Raw genomic sequence first — 25,684 nt, 5'->3', positions numbered from 1 at the left:
AAAACGCTTTTTAGCTTATGCAATGAAATATTTTTGTATTGCCTTCAATTTTTTTGAACTTGTACTTTAAATACTCGAAATGCTAATAGAACATTAATGAGATGGCGCAGGCTTACTAAATCATTTATGCAGACCTTATAAATTTTCATTAAAGTTTAATAAATTCTCGTTGGCTCAACGCTGGCAACGTTGGCAGCAACATCAGCAGATGTTGAGAGAGTTCTTTGGCCCAAGGATTTTTGGCCCAGGAGCTGATGTTGTTGAGATTGAGGTTCCTGTTGTTCTGCTGTTGTGTCTGTCAGTGATTATGTAAATATTTCAACACAAATTAAAATCAAAATTAAAATTACAAAAAGCTGCCACAGGCTGCCACATGTTGTTGGTTGTTGGTGGAACCATTCGCCCTCACTTCTCTCTCACTTCTTTTGCCTCGTCCTTGCCTTAACCGTCACTTGATACTTTTTGCTTAGGAGGAGCCTTAACTACATACACACAAATACACTTTGCCTCATCACCCTCGCCCATGTGTGTCTTATGGGAAATTTAAATAAAGTCAGCAGGCAATTTATTTGCATTAACATGTGTCTGTCTATGCACACACACACACACGTTTCTGTGTGTGTGTGTGTGTGTGTGTTTGAGTGTGTGTATTTCCTGTCTGTGTCAATGCAAATTTTCTGCGCCTGCTGTCAGTTTTGTCGCTGGTCGCTTCATTGAATAAAATTGTTTAAAAATTGCATTGAGCGGAGCCCATTTTGACCAATTTCTGATTTATTGCCCAGCCTGTCGCCAGCCGCCCCCAAAAAAGTATGCTATGCTTTTTATTTTCTGAGTGAGTGAGTCAGTGTGTATACTGTGTTTGTATGTGTGTTGCCTCTTCTTCCATGCATTTCCCACTATAAATCAAACAACACAATTTTGTTCGTGCTGTTCTTGTTCTTGTTGTTGTAGTTGTCAATGTTGTTGCAGCACTTTTATTGTATGCACATCCCGACGAGCTATGTTTAATCATTAACAGTTTTTTTTTCCCCCTTTTTGTATTTTACTTCTCCAATTTTTTTATGTGTTGATACAATTTTTATTGTTATTAATTAATCAGTGGAAATTGTTGGCGAACAAATCGAAAATTCATTTCATTTCATTTCAAACATAATTGCACTCGTCAATACTCTATGATTTTATCGACAAACTATCTTAATACAAGATTTTAATTAAATCATTTGTGTTTTTAGAAGCAAACTTTAATTTTTCTTTCTTTTCATTCGGAATTTAAAATATATAAGAAAGATTTGCATGCATTTACATACCTAATCTGTGGGGATAAGAAGCCAAGTCATCCGCCTTTTGTCCGTCTGTTTCAATAAGTCTCACGCCCTCAATAAAGATGGCCTTTAGCACAGAAGAGTGCTTAAACTAATAAGTTTCTTGTTAATTAATTTAAGTTAAAAATTTACAATTGTCCATTTCCAGCTTCACCCCAAAAGGGAATCTTCAACTTGAAGACGTGTTTACAATAATCTGAGGTCGAAGATGCATAAAAACTGACAAAACTTTGAGGCTAAGTGCTGGGCCAAAGACTTGAGTTAGCTAGATCGGCTCACTAACGATCAGCCAAGAAGTTTTGGCTTTCTAAGTTTTGAGGTTGTGAGTTTGTTGAGATCGATCTACTATAACTTATAATTAACTCCCATGGGAGCTATCAGAAAATCAGTTTCGATCGGAAAAAGATTTTTTTTTGCTATTTAATACAAATCTAATGACAAGAAACAATCAAAAACAGCTCGAAAAGATAAAAGATTGGTTAATCTACCTTTTGAAAAATATGTATATAGAACATGAGAATATATTTTTAAATAACATCAGACAATTGAATTTATAAAAAAATGAATTTCGATCTCATTTATGAATAAAATATCACGATTTTTTTGCCAAGTTTGGCATTAAGAATAGTTTCCGAGATTTTAATAGAGATTGATATTATTCTAACTTGAAAAGCAAGACATGAATTCAAATACTTCAAGAAATGACTAACAATAAACGAGAGCTTCATGATGTTTTCGCTCCTCATTGGCACTTTTGTCTCGCTTGAAAATATAAATTTCTTATTAGTGTAAATTACAATATTCCAATTCAAAATGAATGAATTTAAAGGCTTTGAAATGAGATATCACATTCAAAAATCAAAAACAAATTTGGCTAAAGCACAAAGAAAGAAGTTTAAAAGAATTTGCTGATTTTTTATATGAATTTTTTGCCATTTTACTACAATTAAATCTATATCTTATTAAATGAGTGAAAACTGAATAAACTTTTCTTGGCTAATCTCGATGATTTTCCCCTGCTAAAATGAAAAACTGGAAAAGCGTAATAAGACTTCGGCATAGGCCTAAATAGCTTCTTGTGATATTTTATTTTACTATTACAGTGTGCACTCGGTTAACGAATACACATCGTCCTAGCATCTTGTCCGTTAAGCCAAACCACTTCTCCCATATAAATCAATGTAAAATGTATTAATTAAAACTTTTATCAAAAGAAACTATCATAAAATGCTTCAAAACTTTCAAACAACTGAATAATATGACAATATACATATTTTAAGTCTAGCTTTTCTTAAGTTTAAAATATTAGATGGAAGAAGACGTCTAAGTTTGAATACCCTTGCAAGTTTGTTTTGATAATCTTTCCTTACCGTCAAAGTGAAAAACGTTTCATCTAAAAAGTAGAATGTTTACGAAAAAGCAGCCTTCAGTCTTTTTTACCATAGGAAATAACAAAGTTATTGATCAAAGTCACTGATTACCAGCGATCGTTCCTATGGGAGCTATATGATATAGTCACCCGATCTTGATCAAATTTAGCACAGTCGTTCATAGGTCATACTTGACATCTCTATAAGGTATAGGCGAGATTTCCCCTGCTTAGCTGGTTAAAAAAGAAGGAAATTTTAGGTGAAATTAAGGTTTTTGCTTTTCTTTTGGGTCGTTAACTAAAACTGAAACTGAAAAATCTGTTTGTTATCCAAGGCGTTCGTTAACAGAGGGTCCATTGTAAAATTCCATAAAATTTTACTTAAAGAAACATATCTGGCCTCTTATAAAAGTCCATATACTCCAGTTTCTTAGCTCTGTTATTAATATGCAGGTCCGTACATATGTACATATGTATGTATGTATGTATGTATGTATGTATGTATGTATGTACATATGTACTTAATTTATATATGTAGGTATAAATAAAATCTGACTTTCAATTGTCATTTCGCCTACATATGACGGCTTATATTTATACATCTGTGTGTGTCGACATTGAAAGCGCTAAAGTAAACACTTCGTTCAACTGATGTATGTATGTATGTGTGTACATACATATAAACACATTGTTTATTGTTTATAATTTTTGTAATTTTTAATTAAATATCTCGTCATTATGTTGTCTCTCAATCTGCCTCTCCCACCACTCTCCTTTATTGTGTACTTGGTGTTTGTTGTTGCTGTTAATGTATTTTTGTTTAATTAAAACCTCTAGAACTGATGGCTCACTTAGCCAAGTGAGGAGCTGTTGCCCCTCATCAGTTTCAATTTGGTGACAAATAAAGCGTTTCCTTTCATCAAGATGAAATTGCATACATCATGAGAGAAACAGGGAGAGAAGAGGGATTAGTATGTGTGTGTGTGTGTGTGTGTGGGACCATACCAACTTTCAACTTGACAAATGTCAAATGACATTTAACGGCATTTGCACAAATCATTTGCGATTAAACAAATGAAATGTGGGTGGGTATCGCCCCTTTGACTAAACGAATATGAAATGTTTGAGAGTGAAGGAAAGTGCCATGTCGGTAGGGGAAGACATGATTGAGAGTCCACTTCCCATTCGGAGGCACTTTATTTAGATTCTTGTTTACCTCGAATAATAAAGAAAACCAGAGAGCCAAGAGCCATACCCTAACTCAACCGCTGGGTCATTTGATTTGGTTTCAACTACAATTACTTAATGAACACAATGAATCGTTTAGGAATGTCCTACAAATTTCAAGTTATAAGCCACAAGCAATATACCCATTTGTATAGAGTATAAACATAAAATATCTTGCAAGCTGATTTCAATTCACTTCAGAAGCGCCTCATAAAAATGGCAAATTGAGTGCCGCCCCCGTTGAGTCGGAGAGACAGCTAGCACCTTCAATTCTTAACCCCCATCCCCTTAGCCCACCCAACTCCACCCCACACTCTAGGTAGTGGTAGTTGTTTTTCTTTTCATTTTCTTTTTTAACTAATTGCCAAAACACGCATACGCATGCCATAATTTTTGGCTCATAGTCCACTCGGGTGGCAGCAGGTAAACAAATGCCTCTTTGCCCATAAAATAGCGTGTGGTATAGAAGAAAAAGAAACCAAAACATATATGTATGTACGTAGGTACGTGTATCCAGATACCAAAATTCCTAAAGAATTCACTCACCCACCCACTCAGTCACTCATTCATTCAATCGCTGACTTCTGGCAGCAGCTGCAGAAGCAAAAGCAGAAGCAGAAGCAGCAGGGGGAAAACAACATTTTTCTAATTGCAATGAAAACACATTTCCATGCACTGCAGGTGTTCCACGAAAATTGCATGGATGAAATTAATTGTTGGAAAAATATTGTGCCACTGGCGATTGATACACGAGGATGGGCCAAATATAAATACAATAGATAAATGACTTAAGTGTAGATGATGTTAGACTGAATAGATAATGACGTAGACTCAGACGTACACGGATGACTAATAAAGATTACAGATAAAATACAGGCCAAAGGTATTGGGCCGCGTATGCATAGTCAGTCAGTCAGTCAGTTTTTCGCTTTCATAAATTTTATAAGAAATTGCTAAATTTTCCACAGAAAGCCATAATTTAGTTTGGGTAAATAGGAAATAAAGTCACTTCCGGTTAACTTAAATATTCAACAAATTTGGCTCACAGATGGAACAAAAATATATCATAGTTTGATCAAGAAATACTTATATAGTTTATTAATTGTTCTTCAGGCCTGCATAGTGCAGGCGAAGCAACACGTTTAACCACATGATTTACCTCACCTCCCGAAAATTGCAGCATAACATTTGTCAACATTTTGCTCCCCCATTATGCCATCGAATCACTAGAGAAGCCACTTGGGGGCTGACCATCATATCACCGCACTCGCACACACACACACACACACACACACCAACACACACAGACACACAGTTGGAGACCGGCCGGCCGGTAGCGTCAGTTTCTTGTATCTTGGTCTTCAACTGCCATTAGCAATATACACTTAACACCCCCCAATGGCTAACCCCCAAAAATTGTCAGGACTTCAGCAACCACTGTTGAGGATAACACGCTTTTGTTTTTATATACTAACAGGAGAGTTAAACGCCAAAAGAGAGAGAGAGACAGAATAAGAGAGAGCAATTGAGAGAGAGAAAGAGCAAATTTCTAACACAAAGTCTGAAGAGCCGACAACTTTACACCTGTTATCAAATGGAAATTTATTTCTTATCATATTCAACATAAGAATTTGAGTTATTTTAACTAAAATATTTGACAAATTAGATAATTCCAAAAAGTATTTTGAAGAAACATAAAAGTATTTTGAAACATAAAAACATTCACTTGGTTGTTTAGGCTCATTATGGGTCATATATTTTCTTAAAAAGTGAGAAGGATTATAATAATCAGTAAAGGATCCTTGGGGCTGTGGAAATTCTGCGCCCTAATCGAGCAATTTTACCTTTAAAATTGTTCAAATTTTAATATACAACGACCGATTTTCCCTTAAATGCTTGATTTTCCCTGTCAAAATTATGAGCTGGATCCGGCAATGTATTAATAAAGTATAAAAACGCTTAAAAATGCCATGCACTATCGAAATTTACCATTAAAAATACCATCAAAGAGTAATGAAGAAAATTTGCGCTCTAAAGTATGCAAGAAATAGATGAAAAATTGAGTTTTATTTCAACTTTAAAGAATTTTCGAATGTCCTGTACCTATGAACTACTTCTATAAGAAATAATTTGCAATGAGGACCTTTTATTAGCAACATGATATGGCAAAAGCTCAATTTATTGACTGCCTTTAATTGATGTTGCATAACTTAGGGGATAATTTTCTTTTAAATGACATACCAAAGTGATTAATGCAAATGATTTGCGTTTATCTCATATTATTGTTTGGTTAAGAAACTTTTGTAAATTCAATGGATCTAGTCTTAATGGTTCATAACAAGATCCACCACAGTACGAACGAAAAGTAATTCATATATGTAATTGTTTATGTTTTGTTTATTTACAAATTGCAACACCCTCATATTCCCTTTCGATGGCCAAGTCAAAGGGTATTTTCATTTAGAGAGCACGTGAGACACATGCGCATTGAAAGGATTTCAAAAATCATATTTTTACAGAATTTATTTAAAAGCATTACAAACTAAATAGATTGAAATGAAGTATTTATTATTTATTTAATAAAACAAAAATATTTGCATATGGAATATAGTTAAAAATTTTCATTTAAGTCGCCACTTTTTGTCACAATTTCAAATGTAACGTACTTTGGGCGCTACGTTTTGCGAGTATACGTTACGTTATAACGTTTCGCAAGCTTTTCCGCTCTCCGTAATGCATGGCTTACGCTCTTTTACTCTCTTTTTGGCTGTGTGTATGTGCGTTGTGTTTTGTTTTGTGTTAAGACGCGCGCGCAGGGTGGACGCCGTTTTGGACGCTTGGAAAATTCGCCAGAAAAGTCAGTTAGCAAGTGGAAATCACCGGAAAAACTACATAACGCGGCGACGGCAACGGCAATAACCAACAACGAACCAAAAACCAAATCACATCAAACCAAACAGACATTACAAATTGAGAGCCGAAAAGAAAGAAAAAACAAAAAAAAAAAACAAAATCGCAACAGCAGCGACGGCGACGCTGAAGCCGAAGCCGACGCCGACGCTTTTAGCAAACTGATAACATAAAGCGTGCGGTTCATAACAATAACAAAACAGCAACAACAACAACAACAAAATAGTGAAATAAAAAAACGCAAGAACAACAACAACAAGCGAGAGCGTTTAATTAACGAAGAGAAGAACTGGCAACGTCGCGACATCCCACATCATCCCACATTATCTCACATGCCACAACCGACATACATACATACACATACACATACACATACATATATACATATGTATGTATGTATGTATAACCGAGTAGTATAAATTGCATTTGCATTGCAATTTCGGCGGCATTTTCGTATCAAACGCCGGCAAAGGAACGTGTAGAAGAAAGAAAGAGAAATCAATAAGCAGAGCAAAACACAACGGTAATAAGCGGTGTCGTCGTTGTTGTTGGTTATTTTTTATGCTTTCATTTCTATCGTTTTTTTTTTGTTGTTTTTTTTTCAAGTGTTTCGCTCTTTATGTGTGCGTGCGTGAACCTTGTGGGTAACTCGGTGTGTGTGTACATACAAGACGGGCAGCTGTTGATGTGAAAGTGAAGAGGAGAAACAGCAGCAAAGCCAAAGAAGAAAATCATTCAACATTTTTCTCCTAGCCTGAACTGGCTGGCGAAAAATTGTGAAGTAAACACAAAAGAGAGTGAGCAAGAACAATGGGCGACGATAACAAGTGACAAGGAGAGAGAGAGAGACAGTGATAAAGCGATAAAGAGACAGACAGAGATAGCAAGAGACGAGACGGCCAAGTTGTTGTTCTTTCTTTTTGTTTTATTATGTTCAACAACAATAAAGACAACAAAACTTTGTTTCATTGTCATTTTAAAAACTGCTCAAAAAATGAAAATATTCAGTTATTCATAAAACTATTGCATATATTTAAGGGCATTTAAAGAAAATTTCTTTGTTATTGTTTTGTTTCTTAGCTATTTTGAAACATTTTCTTAGCTAAACTTTTTATGTATTCATCATTTGTTAGCTTAATTTTTTTTAAATCTTTCTTGGCTCAAATCATACATATGATTTTGGTTAATGAATTTTGGTTTAAAAAAGTTTTCAACAGTTTTCCCATCCGTTGCAACTTGTTGGATAGAAAATCTTTTGCTTTGATCTGTAAACTAACAGTTTACATGCCTCTCTAGGGCATCACCGTTATAAGTGGTCTCTATTAGACATTAGATCAGCAACTAATGTCTAAGTGTCTAATATTATACTTGCCTGGGAACTGTTCCGAAAGAGTATCTTCAAGTCGTTCTATTTGCTTAAGCCCAATTTGAGTTTTTTATTTGCTACGTACTCGACGTTTGCTCTAAGGTTTTATTTCTATGTATAAATATGTATAAATCTATTTTTTTTGCTGTTGTCTATTTAAACTAAAAGGTTTTTTATTTATTTATATAAAATTTCCTTTTTTTCTTCTTTTCTTTATTTTGCTGTTGCCTTCTATTCTCGTAGTGTGTTGTTGTTGGTGCTTTTCATTCGCATGTTGTCTGCCAGTCAGCAACAACAAGAACAACACCAAAAGCAACAACAACATTCAACTTTCTGTCTGCCTTCCCTAATTGAGTTAGTCTGGGGCCCACGCATGGCATGGCAAAGGGTCCGACTGAAGACCGAGGACTTCTTGGCTATAGAAGTTTGTCAAATAACCTAGACGACAAGTCATTACTTTTGTTCTATTGATGGCATTTACTGATAAATTATGAAAACTATTCAAATCGCTTGTCCATTAAAAGCTGTCCAAGGATGCTACCACTTCTATCTCTCTCTCTCTCTCTCTCTCTTTTGACTCCTTTTTGGTTTTATCTAGAAGATGACTTTAAATTAAGCCTAAACTTGGTTTGAATGAACATCTAACATATGCATTTATGTTATTCTTGAGGTTGATTCTTCAGCGAATCATTAGCGACACCTGGCGGTTGTTTATCTTTTCTATGCATAGCTAGATTTAAATGCAACATTCAGAAATATTTTTCAATTAGTAGAAAATATTCATTCCCAAGGTCTTTTATACCCTTTGGCATGTCCTTTCATAATCATAATCTTTAATCATTCTTCTATCTTCGAGATATTTTAATAACATTTACATACGAATGTTAAAACTTTAAATTCGCGTTTGGTTAGCCAAAAAACAGCAACAAACTTTACCTTCAATGAATTGTTGCCAAAACTGTAAAGTTTTTCTTATTTTTTTTCTGTTGTTTTTGGTATATTTAAAGTTTTCAAAGTCTTTGTTTTGTTTCTGGTTTTTCATATCTTGCTTGATTTTTACTTTTGTTGCCAAAAATTGTTGTTATCATTGCCGTTTTTTTTAAAGGGTTAACACAGACACAGCAGAAAAAGCATGACAAACTTTTTGTTTGTTGTTCTTGCCATACGTAGGCCGTAGGTGACCCCGCCATCTCCCTTGGTTCAAAAATTTTTGGCATTTTTTGTATTAAATTGTCAGTGAAACGAGCTAGCAAGCGAACGCAACTCCATGCTGCTTCTTGGTGGGCATGGCAACAATTCAAAAACGTGAAACTGCCACTAAAACATGCCAAAAATCTGCGCATTTAAAATATTTGCCCCAGAGCCCATTGAGAGGGCGAGACAACCGGGCACCGGGCATTGGGACACACACACACACACAGACACATACACGCAGATGGTTTTGGCTGGCACTTGGCTGCGATTTGATTTAGTTGTTGTTGGGCCCAGAGTGGAGACACTCCACTTCTGTTTGTATGTGTGTGTGTACACCTGCTCCTCTGTCCTCTTCTAGTCACTTGTTTTCTGTTGTTCTTTGTTGTTGCCACGTGCATCGTCTGCTGCCTCTTTTCCTTTTTTATTGATGTCTCTCTTTCTATTTACTTTTGTTCCTGCTCCAACTCTCTGTGTGCCTTTGCTCTGGTTTTCTCTGTCACTCAGTTTGACTCTTTCGACGGCTTTTGTTTTAATTGTTGTCTCTTACGCCAATCAATATCTTTATAGATCCAACACTACAATAATGTAAAATCAACGAAGCAAAAAACCAACTAAAAAAGCACAAACGAAAACCAAAACAAAAATAATGTAAGAAAAATGCCATAGAGTATATTGTAACCATTCCGTTCCGTAATCGTGCTAATGCAAAACGTATACGACCTTCAAAAAAAAAAAGTAAAATAATAAATCAAATATACATACAAATATAAATAAAATGCAACTTACATAGTAAATCTATCCAATCAATAACATTAATTAAAGCGGAAGTGGCACAACGGCAAAGAGACAAAACCCATCAAAAGGTAAGTCTACTTTTCATTTTACTTTTATCTCATTAATAACTTTAATAATAACTTGTAAAAAGAATCAAGGAATCCAAATCTATATGCGAAAGAGTTCTAACCATTTTAGTTTGAGTAGAATCGACTTTTTTGTAAGTTTTAGATTATTTGCACTATTGGCCATAAATAACACTAAGTTTTGAATTAAAATTATGTTGATATTGAGCAATATTTTTGTATACGAAATAGAAAGCTGCAAGACCTTAAAGACATGTATTTTATCTGAAAAGTCAACACACGAAGTTAACTGAACTGAACAAATAAAATTAAGAATGTTAAAAAACACACAAAACTTACTTTTCAAAAAGTCGAACAGTGGTTCAAAATGGGTTAAATGTGACATTAAATTTGGTATGCAAACTAACTTAATAGACTTGCAGAATTTATATACTTTACTATTGTGCCACGCCCATTTCCCCCTCCATAATTTAGAAAAAATCGATTTTCAGCTGCAATTTTCTGACTAGCGCAACCAACTTCTGCACACCAATTAATCGTATATATTTTCACCAAAGTTTATTGAAATCGGACTAGAAACATTCAAAATATGCGTATAAACGTATTTTACTACACGATCCATAAGGGCAGAAATGGCCGTTGGCTAGTGGCGGCGCTAGAGTGCTCGTGTGTTTCTAGAGTAAGCGAGATAGCATTTGGTATGAGGGATGTTAAAACAATTTAATAGACATTATGTATTTATTTCACCTGGTGAATGGTATACCCAAGTCGGCGAGTCGTCTTGCTTCATTTTTTATTACTATTTTAGAAGAAAAAGTTATTAAGTAACACATGAAGATCGATTTGGGGCGAATATTGCATGAAGAAAAATATTTTAAATTGGCAGTCGACGAAAAGAAAAGGCACATTTCTTGTGGAGTTTTGTAGTCTGTTTTTCATATTTTTGTAATATATTACATAAATGGGAGGAACAAAATCTGTATTACATCTGCCGCTTCTTGAAGGATTACTTGGAGGAGTAGAGATACCAAGAAATAAAGCGAGTCTTCCAATCCAGCAGGACAACTCCCAGATAGATCACTCGATCGGTTCTTCACAAATGCATTTGGAAGGAAATTATTCATTGAAAGAGGATCGCGATTTCATTTAGCTGTAAGAATTGGGCACAATTACTTTTCACAGACGATATCAATTTTTTGATTATATTACCTTCAATTACGTTATTTGCATCAATTATTAGTAAGGAAAATATTTATATGCTTGAATATGCTTGAACAGGACTAGCAATAATAAGGAAAATGTCCACATTTCTTGTGGAGTTTTGTAATATATTACATAAATGGGAGGAACAAAATCTGTATTACATCTGCCGCTTCTTGAAGGATTACTTGGAGGAGTATAGATACCAAGAAATAAAGCGAGTCTTCCAATCCAGCAGGACAACACCCAGATAGATCACTCGATCGGTTCTTCACAAATGCATTTGGAAGGAAATTATTCATTGAAAGAGGATCGCGATTTCATTTAGCTGTAAGAATTAGGCACAATTACTTTTCACAGACGATATCAATTTTTGGATTATATTACCTTCAATTACGTTATTTGCATCATTATTAATAAGGAAAATGTATATTTTTTTGCTTGAACAGGACTAGCAATAATAAGGAAAATGTCCTATTGAAGAGAAATAAAAAAAGTGTTGAATTTTGTAACCTTTATACTCGATTTATACTCACGAAAGCAGCCAGGATTAACCAATCCAATCACAGTTATTCAGGACTCCAGGTTGTATTTTGATCCATTTTAAGTTAAACTTGTTTTTTTTTGTTAACTTTTTTTACACTTTTTTTTCTCTGTTTTTTTTTTTTTTTTGGATTTAATTTTATTGAACTGACTACTTCGAGCTCCAGTTGAGGAATGAAATTGTAGGAAGCAATAATTCCTACTATGGCAATTTGGAGAAAGTTAAATTGGCAATGCCTACTAGATTACTTTTTGCTAAATTTTCAATGGTTGCTAGATTAGAGAATCTTGACGTAAGGCTATGTATATTTTGCATTGTTCAACACTGAACATCAATACTTTTCATTTGCAGAATCATGATTTTTATAACATACACCCATCGGGTGAAATGGTATATTAAAGTCTCCGAAAATATATGTATGTAATAGGCAGAAGGAAGCTTCTCGGACCCCATAAAGTACATATATATATTCTTGATCAGGATCAACAGCCGAGTCGATCTAGTCTTGTCCGTCTGTCCGTATGAACACCTAGATCTCGAAGACTGTAAAAGCTAGAGCCACCAAATTTGGTATGTAGACTCGTGTAGTATGTAAATTGGTCAAGTTTATTTCAAATTTTTGCCACGCCCCCGCAATTTGAAAAAAAGCGTTTATCTCAAAAACTATTCTAGCTAGAGACATCATATTTGGTATGTATATTTGCTTAGTAAATGCGCACATTATGTATGTGTGACGATTTTGCCACGCCCGTTGGCCGTTGGCTGGTGAAGGCGCTAGTATGCTTGAGTAAGCGAGATACTAAGATATGCTTGTAAAAAGCATGTGAAAATGCATTTGTTTAATAAAATTGAAATATTTGCTGATATTAGTAATGAAGAAATTGAATAAAAGAATTTGATCTAAAGAGTTTGAACTGTAATATTAACTATTTATATATTGTATCTATTATGAATAGATCTACATTAAGCGAAAGGTAAAGAATTCCAAGCTCAACGAATTCTAGTATTGAGATATTGAATAACAACAATTCCTAATATTAAGTATTATCTCAGATGAAATGACTTATTATTGTCTAAACTCTGAAATGAATAGAGCTAGCTTTGAGCAAAATATTTAATATAATTAAATGTTATATGGTTAGACAAGAGGAACAACTAAAATTCAAAACATTCTGAACCAAAGTCAATTATATAAATTCCTGTTGAACATCAATTGAATACGCAAAGTATTTACATGAGGAAGATGGTAAATGGCTTTTCTCTTGAAAGAAAATAAATGTTATTGCTCTTGAGGAGATTAAAAACTTTTTAAACGCTTGAGATTAGATTTTAAGCAATTGTCACTAGTTTTTGTATTGATTTGTATGTTTTTTCGTTTATTGATGGTTTATCAAGGCTTTGGTCTTCGTTTTTCTTTCTTTTTGGGGGGTTGGCGGAGGGAAATTGCATTGTACATTGCCATCCATGAAATCATTTCGAGCAAACTCTTTCAGCACTTAACTTCCTCTTAAATTCGTCGTCTCTATATATATATATGTATGTATGTATATATATATATGTGTGTGTGTGTGTGTGTGTGTGTGTGTATAGATTTCGGCATGTTGATTGCCCATGCTTTTATTTTTTTTTCCTGCCTGCCTTTTCTGGCCCTGGCCTTCTGTTTATCGACTTCAATTTGCTTTCAAACACTGAACCCGAAACTCAATTGGAAGCTAGACAACAGGGAGGGTGAGGTGATAGAAGAAGAGAGGGAGAGAGAGAGAGCGAGTGCGAGAGCTGGGGTATGAAAGGAGAAAGGAATGGGGCACAGGAGTGTATAATCCCAAACACCATTCAAGGGCAACTTTCACCAGCAGCAAAAGCAGCAGCAGCTACCCGCCCCCTCCATGGGTTTCATTTTTCCGCAGCTGCCGCAGTGGTCGGCCACATTGGCAGGACGGCCCAGGACCCATGCCGCCCTCGTCCCCCCCACATACAATATCCCCATTTCGCCCCTTATATGCAGGACTCAGACCGAGACCGAGACCCAGAGAGTCCGGACATACATCAAGACCAAGTTCAAATTTCCCACTACCACATCTACTACTTTTACTATTACTACGACTACTGCTGCTGTTGCTGCTGCTGCTTCTTCTTCTCGTCTTTTTTTTTTATGAGTGGCAAAATTGTTGTTATTTTTCCCCAAAAAAAAAAAAAGAAAAGGGAGACCAAGAGAGAGAGAAAAAAATGAGTAAGAGAAAGAAAAATAAAGCAGGAAAATTTTTGAAAATTCCTGTCAGAAGCCGCCTGGCCTAGCTTGGTACTAGCCTGGCCTAGCCATGGCAAGGACATGGAGTGAAAACAGTCGTCGCACCTTCCATTCCAACCACCCCCAAAGGCAACCAGGCAGGCAACAAAAGGCGGCACATCCAAGTCCGTCGACCCGGGGCCCACATAACGATGCAGGCAACAACAACAACAACAACAACACCACCCACAACAGCAACATCAACAACGTTTTCAACAATTTCCACATTTTATCTAACCACCCCCGAAGTGTCGACTGTCGACTGCCGACTAAAGGGAAAATCCTGGGAGCGTAATAAAAACACATACACAGAGAGACCTAAAAGAGAGAAAGAATGAGAGAATAGACTAACAGAGAAAGAATGAGAAAGAGAGAAAACGACACACACACACACACACATTGACAGAGTGATAGAGTGATAGAGAGTTTTCTCCTTTTTGTTTTTTTTTTAAAGGAGGTGAACGGTTGTGGGGTCGGGGAATAGACGCTGCTGCCAGACATAACCTTGGCAAAAAGGGTGGCAGGCGGCAGTGAAGAAAAAGTCACAACTTTGTTGTGACGTTTGAAATTTCATAGAAAAGCTCAGATATTTAAAACTAATGTTTGCCTTTTTTGTCCTCTCGTCCTCATTGTCCCACGTCCTAGACTATACGAAGGAGTTTTTATGTTGTCGAGATTTCTGGTAAGGTTTATTATACGAATGACGACTTTTTGGAGACTTGATGAATTGTTTGGAACGTTGATTTTGAAACTGGCTCATCAAAACGAGTTACTCGTAGAAAAGTCCAACAGAAAGTTACCTCCGAATGTCAAGACAATCTTTAACTCCTTTGTCTCATTTTTTTTTATGCATACATGGTACAAATTCTATTTTCAGTTTTTAGGAACATTGCCAATACAATAATAATCAACAGTTCCATATTACTTTAGCACAAACTCTTGTCAAATTTTTAGTTTTTAAACTGTTTAACAAATTACAATAATTTGGCAACCCTAAGACCAATTTTAAAAGTGTCTCAATATCATTTTAGATGTTTCTTTTGGGCTTTAAGTCTTCAGAAGTCTTTAGTCTGAACTTTAAGAACTGTTTGCTAATCCCTTTAACAAAAGTAGTAACTCGAGAAATCGGCTTAGTGTCTTAAACTTAAAAAAGCAACAGAAAATGGTAAAAATTTCTACAAAATTCAAGATTAGTAACGAAGAGAACCAGCAAAACTAATCAGATGCATGCGGAATTCGTTACTAAGGTTGGTTTCAGATATTCAGATAGTCATATAGCCTAGTACTGAAAACATTTGAGAAAATCTGATGGCGGATAAAAAGATACATATTTCAATGTAAAGTTAGTTAGTTAACCGATAAAAACGAAGATCATTTTCGGAATCATCGCCCCCAAATTATACTTGAAATGAATTTTAGAACCTTGCACCAAAATGACTGTGTTTAGCTTCATGATAAAAAACTATTATTGTTGGTACAAAAACAAGACCAGATCTCTTTCTTTCTGTTTTCTATGACAATTGAAATGAAATTCTTGGGAATCGAAATTGATATTTTCTTATGCAGGGACAGAGGGAAAAAAGAATAATGCTCAATCCCAGGGCCATCCCTCTGGATCTGGATTATAGAAACAAATTTGTATCAAATTATTTACATCTAGTTATCAAAACTTTATTGTCAGTCATTAAGTTTACACTTTCCATGGCATTAGGAAAAATTTATATAAATTTTTTGCTAATAAATCACTAATCGTCAATTTTTGAGAAGTCTGTTGAGGAGTTGCAGTTTACTTGTTCTAAAGGGCTGTCTAATAAAGCAGAACATAGTGACTGATTAGATACAACTGCTAAGATTATAGACACATATCTGTTTTGTTTAATTTTTTCATAAAAATCATCGCATGAAGAACAATTTTTACAATAAATTAAACACAAAACTCCCTGAAACTGATCACCACAACCTCATAGACCCAACCCTCTTATAGATGTTGGTTAGTAATATGAGTTATTAGATTTGGTAACTTCATAATAAGGCAGAAACGATTCTTTGTGTAAGTTTGTGTTAGACATTTTCTAAACTGCGATTAGAACGAAATTTTATTGATTGATTGTCTGCCTTTCGTAAGTGTTTAGAGATTATTTGATTGATTTAAAGAGTATTTGAATATCGGTAGGCTTCCTTGTTGTATTAGTGTATTTTGTTTACGTCCTTGCGAGTTTTGAAAACTTAATGTTATTTCTTTCTTTTCTTCACTTGTTTGACTTGCTTGTTTGTTGTTTCGTCTTGTTGATTTCTGGTTCCTTTTGTTTTTGTTTAATTCCTTTATTTTACTTGCGTTTTTACTGCAGCAGAGGAAATCTTTACACACCTGACAGAAATACCAAAACGTGTTTTAACTTTTTTTTTTTTTACACTTTTTGGCAATTTTAAACAATTTTTCTCTCTTGGTCTCCAAAGATTTCTAACCCTTGTAAACCAAAAGGGATGAGTCTCAACAAAAATGAAAAAAAAAACCCAAAACACGAGAAAATTGTTTTTCTTTTCTTGCTCTCTTTGGGGTTTATTTATTTTTATTTTGTTTTTTTTTTTTGCTTCTTGCTTTAATTTCGACAATTTTTCTTTTTTTCCAGCCAGAAGAAGAAAAATCGAGTTGTCGTCCAACCGAAAAGAAAAAGAAGAAAAAACACAACAAAAACAACAACAAAATAGAAGGAAAATTGGGGGTTGTTTGTTGCCTTTTTGCCTGTTTATGCGCTACGCGTTTTTCCTAAGATTGACTTTGACATTAGCCCCAAATGTTTGTGTGTGTGTGTCTGTGTGTGTGTGTGTGTGTGTGTGTTTGTGGGTGCTTTCGCCACGCTTCGTCGTCATCGTTGTCGTGTGTTGTTGCTGTTGTTGGTTTGTCCGCCATGTTGTTTTATTTTAGCACATTTACGTCATAATGGCATTTCCTTCCGCTACTTTTTCCTTGCTTGCCTTTGACTTTTCCTCTTTTCCTTTTTGGCTTGGAGCTTACGCATTTTCCTTTCCTTAATTTTCATTGTGTGTGTGTGCTTTTGAGAAAATTTATCTTAGTCGCTGCTTAAATTTTTGTTGTTGTTGTTGTTGTGCCGTCTTCTTTTATTCTATTTTCCTTTCTTTATATTGTTGTTTATTTAATTTGATTTCATTTTGATTTTTATTAGTTTTTCATGTATTGTTGTTGTAGTTGTTGCTACTGCTACTGCTGTTGGCCTATTTTCTTTTGCCTTTGCTTCCCTTAGAAGTAATTTAAGTTTCATCTGAACCTCATCCCCTCTCGCTATGCAGACCGCATTGACAGCATTGACAATGATTGATTACCCCCAAGAGAGAAATGGGCAAACGGTTTATGGGCTACCACAAAAGTTCAAGCCACCCCCAACTCCTGCCCCTGCCCCTGCCCCTTTACCCCTTCCCTTTTCAATTTCTACTCCCCACCTGTTTCAACACACACACACACACAAACAAACGCACATTATCAGGGGGGGGAACAAAAAATATTTCATTATCTTTTTGCTCGTTAGTTTTGTCACTCCCTCTCATTCTGTCTCTAGTCTCCCTTACCCCACCCCTCAACCCACCTCACCCCATTCAGGTTAATTGTAATTACACGTTGATAGTCGCACGATTAGATTCAATTTGTGGGACTCCAGCTTTAGACTCAAGTAATCTGATTTTGTTCTTCATTCTTGGCTTTTATTTTTAGTTTATTTTTGTAATTTGTTTCCTTTCTTTCTTAGTTGATTTTGTAATTTCACTTGTACCTTAAATTAAAGTCAACTTGACTTGTTTCTCTCTCGCCGATAAGAAGACAACAAAAACAACAGAAAACGAACAAAAGCATAAAGGCATTTTCTGATTGGGTTAGGCAACCTGACGACATCCGAGTTGAGATTTATGAAGAGGCACTCATTGAATTGTGCCATAGAATTCGGTTTGGTGACAGTTAGTTGAGATTTACGATGATGTTGAATGTATATACATACATATATACAAACAACATATACATGGATAGTTTATATACATCGATGTGGTTTGGTTTTTGGGTGACAAAGGCCAAACTTTCGATAAAATTGTACACCAGAAAAATAAAGCTAGCTATAGACTATTTCATTTATCCAATTGATTAAAGTTTACTCATCATTTGTTTGAAACATTCTAAAGTTCTTTTGTAGGAAGACTTAAAGACATTACGATTAAGGTCGTATATAGATATTTCAATTGGGTAAGTAGGTAAATATAATGCAGAAACACATACTTCTGATCTGAAGAGCTACTGAAATACATTTTGGAAACTTTTCGGATTCTAGTTAAAAATTACCTTAATTTTTTTAAGCCTTTCCTCTTAAATTGGTTGCCTTTCGTATTCTTTCCTTAATCCAGTCCTGGAAATTGTTTAAAATAACTTATAATAAACTCATAATTTGGAGTTCTTGTTAGGATACCATTTTTCAATGTGCTAAAACTGAATAATGAAGATATAAATTTGTTACGAAAGAAATAATATCTATTGTTCGATATCTTTTTCGTTCAGTATTTCTATTGACTTGCATCACTGTGGCAAATGCTCTTGTAGAAGCTCGACTTTGGGGGAAGAAAAGTGACATGTACAAATAAGAAGTGCTACGCTTCACATTTCGGAGGGGCCTCTCTTCCCTTAGAGCCTTCATTAATTCATTGTTACCACTCATTATCATCCCCAAATTCTCATAATTTGCCACGTTTGCTTATGTGTGTGTGTGTGTGTGTGTGTCTCCTACGATACATCTGACACCCATCTGTTCATCTGTTTTTTTTTTGTTTCGGGGGGGTAATTCAGGGGGAACCCATGTCAACTTACGACGTGTGAACGCGATTTATTTTGTCCCTTTTCTTTATTCCTCGTTGCCATATCCCTATCGCTTTATCCCAGAGTATTTCAGTTGACAATCTTTATTAATCAATTAAACTGATGTAGGAGGTAATTGTGTGTCTTCTTTCTGCTCTCGATGCTGTAAGTAATTAAATTAAAATGCAAGCATGTGTTTTTTTTTGTTGCCTTTTTCTTCCTTTGCCTCTCATCCTGACCAGCAGTAGCAGCAGCAGCATCCGCTATAGGGATAGAGCGAAACCCTGAGGGATTTACCCGCAGACAGTTGACAAAAGCGTTGACAGCTACCGAGAGAGATAGAGAGAGAGAGGGAAAACGCTTGACAACGGCATTTAATCAATCAATTTTGAACGGTAATCAAGCGGGCAAGCTTAAACTAAAGTGGGGGATGAATTTTAGTAGTAAGAATTTGGATTTGATTGATTGGTTTCTGCTTGCCTGGCTCAAATGGATCACCAAAGTATAGCCGGCTGGACCAAAGCAACGCAAAAAGCATTTCACTTTAATTTCAAATTATAAATATGCAAGACAAAATGGAAACAGAAACAGAAACAGAAAAAAAGGCAGCTGGCGATACAAGTGATTAAGTGATTAGCAGCGTGTTTTCTGCTTTTACTTTAATTAATTTTTTCCCCCCTCTCTATAAGAGAGGGACACTTAAATCCCAAATGAGTACAATGAAATCTTTACATCACTAAAATTATCTTTACATATCGTTTTATAGTAAGTTTGCAAGTTGCTTTATAATTTCCTCATAAAAATCATCATAAAATTAACATAGGAAACCTGAATACAAGCGACATTATCATCTTATCATCATCATCATCATCATGATCTTCATTGGATGAATTCATTTGTAAGCCAAATAGACAATTAATTACTAAACGTATAACCAAACACACATACAATACAATAACAATAAAATAAATTAATAAGCATTTTATGGCAGTTATGAAATTATGTTTTCGACTTGCAAGGAAAAACTTTTCCAAACCCATAAATTTTGATCAAAAGACGAAAGTAACAAATCAAGAAAAAAAAAACAAATAAGTGAAGAAGAGATAATAAAAACAACTAAAGTTTTCATAATTATGATTTATATTTTGATATATGTAAAAGTATATGTATATGCATATCTACTAGGTGCCAAATGAATAAAACTTCTTTACTGTCTCTTCCTAGACGAGAATTTGGCCAACTTAATAGCAACTATTTCTATACACTTTAATAATCAGCAAGCAAGATATAGACACAGAAGAAGCCCTTCCTAGCTATCTTTCTCTCTTTTTGATAACAAAAGTACTGATAGGACATTCAGTTTTTCTTTATACTCAAACTTTTGCTGTAGAGCATTTAGAAGTCGTTTTGTCACCTTTGTCACAATTGTAGTACGTACGTACTGTCGCTTATCAACATTTTTGCATTCAAACTTGATGAAAATAAAGAGCAACAAATTTTTACACTGTTCCGTCGGCTTTTTTCTTTCTTTTCTTTTATTTAGTCTTTGATAGTTTGCCAGACTGAATGACAAAAACAACAAACAACAATATAAGTAAAGGAAGGGGGGAGCAGCTAGCTTGATTGGAATTTGTTTGAGTTTATATATATAGATACATACATATGTATGTATATAAAAAATCCAACCAAATTGGCGCTCAGGTTGACAGATCAAAAGAGTTTTGCCGACGATGAAAAATACTAAAGTGTTAGATGACAAATCGACGACTTCCCTTTTGCATATATATTATTTATGTAGATTTTTCTTTCATAACCTTAAACCTTCGAGCGATTTTTTGATCGCTCTTTAAACTGTTTTGATTGCTCTTTGTCATCGGTTTCGGTTTTGGTTTTGGTTTCGTTTTCGGTCGCGGTCTCGGTATTTGGGTTTCTAGTTTTGGTTTTTGTTTTTGTAAGCTTTTTAATTAAAAAGTGTGAAACAAATTATTAAAATTTTTCTTTATTTTTATGACAAATCGGCCTGCCTACTGAAAATGATGATGATGATGTGCAACGGCTGTTGGGCATTTATATTAACATGAAATCTGTATGTATATAGGAGAGAAAGATTTACATTTTTGCTTCGCCCCTCTGATTGATATTTGTAATTAATCGGGCCAACAGCAGCGGCAGCAGCTGGCCGTAAAAATTGTAAAATTGCAATTGGGAGAAAACATAAAAGCATAAAGCACTCAACTGTCATACACATATGTGCGTCTGGAGGCTATTTCAAAAATATTGGGCCAAGAAATACGAATATATGATAAATGTCTAACACTAGATCAGCAGAAAGAGAGGAAAATTAAACATTAATTTAAGAAAAAACGATTTGTTATATAGATTTGCTAATCAAAGGTTTTCAAAGAAACATAACTTAGAACTTAATGTCATGTCATCACTTGTTGATTAAGACTCTGAGAGGTTCTTAGAAGAGGTTCTCAATTCATTAAAATTGAGCCTAATATCATTTCTAAGTTATCTAGAAGTTCGATAGGTCCATCCAAATCCTGAAAAAATCACCAGAAATTGTTCTTAAAGGTAAATATTTTCACTGGTTTTTCTTCAAATTCCAACAAATTTCTCTTATTGAGTTTGTAATTTTTTTCGCACATTACTAAATATAGAAGAGCATACTTTTTGGGGCTAGTAGAGGAGAAACTTTCGCCGGAAAACTTAAAGAGTTTCTAAATATGTATGTATGGAAGAAGGAATTCTTATTCCACAACTCCGTAGGGATTCCTATCGATAGATCGAATGCTGCATTACTGAGCTATGAGAGGTTAAGCTCTGTTCATATAAGAAGAAGAAGAAGAAAAGGTTAATTTCTTGCCATGAAATGTTCTCCCATTTAATGAAGGAAGATTTCTTTATAATTATTGACCATGCGAAATGAACTTGTTCATGGCATATTAAAAGTAAGAAGTGCCAACGTTGACAGCTCGTTCAACAGCTACAAACACTGAAACACAGTGAATACAGTTGAGCAAGAGGGAGTATCTCCCCTCAAAAAGAACAAGACGTATGGTGAAGGGGTTGAGGAGAGAACAGCATTCAGCATGCCGGCACCTCAAAACGGCAAAAATACGTAGTCAAAAAAGTGCAGTATCAAGCGAGAGCCAAAAAAGGGGCGACATTTGCTGCCAAAAATTATTGCAATAGTCGGAGAGGTTGCCATGCCATGCCATGCCATGTGTGTTGCTCTGGCTCAGTGTGTTCCTGCTGCTGATGCTTCTAGTGCCACCGTTGTCCTTCTCCCTCATCATCAAGTCAACGTTATTGCCACAAAATGTTGCGTTGCCGCACCAACTGGTGCGCCTCCTTGTGCCTTTTGCCTTTGCCTGCGTTAGAGTAGTTGTCGCACTTCATTTGAAACTTCATTACATGACGCCAGCGTCATCATCGTTGTCTCTCCACAGAGTCCAATGTCGGTCTGTCTGTCTATGTGGTGTGTGTCCGTGTATGAGTGCGTGTGTGTGTTGCAACAGCCGTTGCCAAGTGGGCAAAAGGAGTAGATAAGGGAAGGTGGACGAATCAGAAACAGAAACAGTTGAAATCCACGTCTCTGCATAATTGAAAAATTATTTTTATGGAAATTTCTCTCATACTCGCACTCATACTCTTTCTCCTTCTCTCTCTCTGTCTCTCTCTCTCTCTCTCTCTCTCTCTCTCTGTCATACAGAGAAAAACTTGAAAATTTAATAAACTTTTTACGCACCATTTATAAAAATAATAATCGTAATAAAAATCAACCGCGAAACATCAAAAGTCAATTTTGTGTATATTTTAAAAACTTTTACACACACATACACAAAACGGTAGGACACAGAGAGAGATAGAGAGAGACAACGAGAGGGAAGTGTAGAGAAGGGAGTGCCGAAAAGCAATGGTTGGCATGTTGTGGTGGGACGACTATGGAGCAAAGGGAAGGGGGTTATACTGCTGAAAGGACATTGCAGGACATAAATGTGGCAATTTTACGCTTTTGCGGCGTTAAATTTTAATAACGGGGCAATTCAGGCAAAACGAAACAAAATGGCCGTTTGGATAAAATGTTTTACAAGTTTACACCGCAACAAAGTCGTGATTTCGATAAATATCTAAACCAAGAACATCAAATATTTGATAACTCTATTATCATAGAGTGGAAACCAAGTCGATTTCACAATTTGTTAACTTCTTTTAAGCCTGGAGCCTTTATTTATTCAAGTTGAAAAGAAATTATTAATACATTTTAAATAAACAAGAATATATTGAAAATAAACATTTTATATTTCTGATTTTGGATTCTGTTTAGAGCCTTATTATTTTAACTGGTTAAGCTATTGCGAAATTTTTCATTTGCAATTCGTAAAATTTGAGGAACATGGAAACGTTATAAAATTCATTTTTAGATGGCCTAAAACACTTACCCGTCCGCTGTCCATCACATTCTGTCTATCAAATTGTTCGTTTATCAGTTTGTTTTGGTGTCTGGCTAATAGTCGTGCGGTTCGTTGTTGGTTTTTTGGCCAATTATGAAAATGACAGTTGCCAGCCTCGCGCAACGAGTTCACATTTAATCCTCTATATAGTATTTTACTCCTCTGCCACTGTTAGGATCAGGACCTAAATGTGATTAGCATAAAAAAAAAAAAAAAAAAAAAAAACACAAAACGAAGAGAAAAACTCTGACGGCAGCAACCAAAATTAGTTTGATTTACATAACCCAATGGCTCACCCATAAAAATATATACACTACTATATAAATATGTACTATATGTATGTTTGTATGTGTCTATATGCCAACAGATTAATGTTGACCAATTTTATAGATAAATTTTCAATAAATTTTATTTGAATTCAAGTGGCATTTTATTTATTTATTATGCTGTTGAACATCCAAAATGGAATTAAAAATGCTTTAAGTGAAAAAGCCAAATACATACAATAATATGTCAGAGTTTTTTTTTTTTTTTTTTTTGCATACAAATAAAATGCACTACAATAAATGTAAATACATATATATATATATCTATATATATATATGTATAAAATTTTACGTAGGTATTGAGTACAAGAAAACGAATGTTTTTCCAATTTTTCAAGTGGCTGTCAGCGAACCACTTGAGAGAATATGCACAGGATGAAAAAAGAGAGAAAGATAGAGAAAAATAAAACAAAATATTCAAATATCAACAAAACAAAAATAACAAAAGTGTAATTAAAGATATGTCAAGTGTACTAAAGATTGTTGGAAGATGTCGAAAGAGTTATGCGAGGAAGAAACTTATTTTGGATTGAGAAAGAAAGAAGAAAAAATAAGTTCTAACTAAAACCATATGCTAATTTTAACGATACCCTGTACCAAATGGCTCACATTCAATAATATTCTAACATCCAAGTATGTAAATGGATCCAATCTATGGCGGATCTTAGTATACATTTTAGTTCCGAAGGAAATCGGAATTCCACCTAAAGTGGTGGAATAATACCGTACCCCCTATCTCTTCTATAAAGCTTAGAAGCCATAATATCCTATTTGATTTTGTTTGTAATTAACTATCTGTTTTAGCCCATTCTTGGTTGAAGGTATTACAAATAGGACTAGGGAGTTGTTCTTATTAATACTTTTAATTATTCCATGCAAAAGTTACTAGAAACTTTGCAGTAAAGCCGACTCGAGATCAATCTTTAAAAGAAGCAAAATAAAAAAGGTGAGCAGGTTTTCTGAGCCGCCAAGTTTTATCATCAGCAGACTTTGCTTAGGGACTGCAATGACCATACCGTATCTTTACCGCTAAAACTACTTGGGAATTGCAAGCAAGTAAAGTAAAGCAATACTACGTTAAGTCACTTAAAAACTGTTTTTTTTCCATTTTGATAAGTTTTTTCCTTCAGTCATGACTCTAGCAATAGTCTTGGAAAGTTTTTCAGTGTTTTTCCATACAATTACCCATAAAAGTTTTGTTACGAATCGTTGTAAAATTTCACATTTACACACAGCTACTATTCAGTTCGAGTACTAGCTATAAGATTAATTGAATCAAGTTTAAAACTAACTACAAAGCTAACTTCCCTACTTATTGTAGGGTATAATAAATAGGCATGTATAGAATAGTTGTGATTTTTTTTTTTTGTTCAATTCTTCCGTCAGTTCTTCTATGACAACTCATTTTCCGTTTCTTTTTTTAATGATATATCCCACAAGTCTTGGCGTCTCAATTTCAACTTAATTATATTTCATTCCCTTGGCGTTATAAATTCCAAAAAAAATAAAAAAGCCTCTTAAAAAATTATCGCCAACAATTCGGTTTTTGTGTATTTTATTTCTGTGTGTTCTCCCCTCTCTTTCTCGCTCTCTGTCTCTGCTCTTGCCCACGCAAATGAGAAATTGAACAAGGCATGACAAAATTGAGCCGCTGTCAATTGATCTGCCTTTGCCTCCTTCATCTCCATCTCCACCTCTGCCTCTGGGCCAGACTTCTCAATTGTAATTGGAAACTCTATACATAGGAGGAGAGAAGGCGTTGAAATTATA

General features: G+C 34.9%; 1 protein-coding gene and 1 long non-coding RNA gene across 2 annotated transcripts in view; one reads left to right on the top strand and one right to left on the bottom strand.

Annotated features, from left to right (window-relative positions):
* The first annotated feature begins 6,720 nt into the window (after positions 1-6,720).
* Positions 6,721-25,684, top strand: part of fz2 (frizzled 2) — a 112,432-nt gene continuing 93,468 nt past the window's right edge. The window contains exons 1-2 of the mRNA XM_068293756.1: positions 6,721-7,625; positions 9,956-10,251. The gene's annotated coding sequence lies outside the window, so the exon portion shown is untranslated. The remainder of the gene's footprint in view (positions 7,626-9,955; positions 10,252-25,684) is intronic.
* Positions 11,162-12,104, bottom strand: LOC137580033 (uncharacterized). The gene is made up of 4 exons (XR_011032923.1): positions 11,985-12,104; positions 11,836-11,922; positions 11,458-11,776; positions 11,162-11,398 (listed from the first exon to the last, which is right to left on the bottom strand). It is a non-coding gene; the product is annotated as an uncharacterized lncRNA (long non-coding RNA).

Source organism: Drosophila tropicalis, unplaced genomic scaffold, assembly GCF_018151085.1.
Source record: "Drosophila tropicalis isolate 14030-0801.00 unplaced genomic scaffold, ASM1815108v1 contig_805, whole genome shotgun sequence".
Taxonomy (NCBI): Eukaryota; Metazoa; Arthropoda; class Insecta; order Diptera; family Drosophilidae; genus Drosophila; species Drosophila tropicalis.
The sequence above is the reverse complement of the archived record's forward strand: the minus strand, read 5'-3'. Positions and strand labels throughout refer to the sequence as shown.